This window comes from Phascolarctos cinereus, unplaced genomic scaffold, assembly GCF_003287225.1.
Source record: "Phascolarctos cinereus isolate Bilbo 61053 unplaced genomic scaffold, phaCin_HiC Scaffold_2;HRSCAF=192, whole genome shotgun sequence".
NCBI classification, from domain to species: Eukaryota; Metazoa; Chordata; class Mammalia; order Diprotodontia; family Phascolarctidae; genus Phascolarctos; species Phascolarctos cinereus.
In genome coordinates this window covers 392,133,165-392,134,801 of record NW_027555625.1, presented here as the reverse complement: position 1 = coordinate 392,134,801, position 1,637 = coordinate 392,133,165, and the positions used below count along the sequence as shown (strand labels likewise).

Genomic DNA, 1,637 nt, shown 5'->3' with positions numbered 1-1,637 from the left:
TGGTGGAGTTGTGAAATGATCCAATCATTTTGGAGAACAATTTGGAACTATGCCCAAACGGCTATAAAGATGTGCATACTATTTTATACAGGTTTATATAATATCTAGTTTGATCTAGAACAAGACAGCTCCCCCTCAGTGAAACTCTGGCCTAAGTATATTTGTTTTACATATTTAGCAAGAAGATACATTAAAGTGGAAGTTTTTCAACTTGTGCCAATGAAGGATCATCTACATCCTTCAAGAGCTACAGTTAAAGACCCTCCTACTTTCTCTGAAATAGAAGCTCTGTTAAGATCTTCTGGTCCATTTGCTTGATATTTGTGTTTAATGCCTGGAAATTTCTTTTTGATGGCATCATTGGAATGTGTATAGATCATTTCACTTTTGGGAGGTGCTAGTTCTGGTGCCCATAGGAAAAAAAAATCAATTCTTCTTTTCTTGATTCCTTTGTTTCAAAGCTTGCATCACAAAGCTTAGAGATAATCCTTTTCAGGAAGCATTCCCACAAAATGCCTGAAAGGATCACTAATGGTTACACCAACATCTCCCACTAAGATCTCTTTGCCTTCTTCCACAATGATGCATTTTTTTTTTGTCAGCACTGAAACAAAAATAACTGCCTTCTTTCTTTTCTTGATTTCTTCTGGTGTGGAACATTTCCAAACCTTCATATTGTAGAAAATGTGGCATACTTCATCAGCTACCTGCACTCCTATAGCCATCTTTTCAAAGAAGACATTCTGGAGCATGGTCTAGTCCCTGGGCTAGCAGGGGCAAGGAGGAGGGAGAGCTGAAAGTCTGGGCACTGCTACTGTCTAGTGTGGAGGAGCATCTACCTCCCAGGAACCCAAGGAAGGGAACAGTGAGAGCTGGCAGGAGGGAGACAATGATGAGGATGTTGCGGTGTGCGAGGCTGTCTGATGAATGTATTATTATTATTATTATTATATTATTATTATTATTATTATTATTATTATATTAGTTTATACACTTATAACAGGATATTTGATGTTTATCAAGTTTTTGAAACATTGAAGAATGTTTTAAAATCAGATTAAAATCAGATCCCTATGGTGATTACCTTGAATACCTCTCTGTCCACTCCCAACTTAGAAGGCAGAATTGCCAGATACATACAATACATACAATTTCTGAGTGTTTAAAGGAAGGACCTGACAGAATGAGAGGCCAAAGAACCATTAGGGATATGATATTAGAAGGTCAAATGTGAAAGGCAGACATAGATTCAAAGGAAAATCAAGTGTGCTCCAGCTCATGGGTGCTACAGAGAGGATCTCTTCTCTTCCTAACTTTTGGTGGCATCTGTCACATATGATGATAATTCTAATGATGTACCAGCTACCAAATAGGTACTTTGAAGTTTTTCTCCCCTTAGAAATGGGGATATGTTATGCTGAGTCATTCATGCTCTCTCATGTAAACACCCTTGAGCTCAGTGACATGTGTTGTGAAAAATTTGTGGTCACAGACATGGGCTCAGTTAATTGGTCCAGATGGGGACAGAAGCTGTGAGTTTGACCTCAGAAGCCCCATGCTCTTTCTGGCTGAGCTCACCAATCACATGTGCAGGACCTTACATAGACTGCACACAGGTGCAGTAAAGTGCGAATTCA

General features: G+C 39.0%; 1 pseudogene; it reads right to left on the bottom strand.

The window, feature by feature from the left end:
- Nucleotides 1-227: 227 nt before the first annotated feature.
- Nucleotides 228-725, bottom strand: LOC110212357 (destrin pseudogene; annotated as a pseudogene).
- Between the last annotated feature and the right edge of the window lie 912 nt (nucleotides 726-1,637).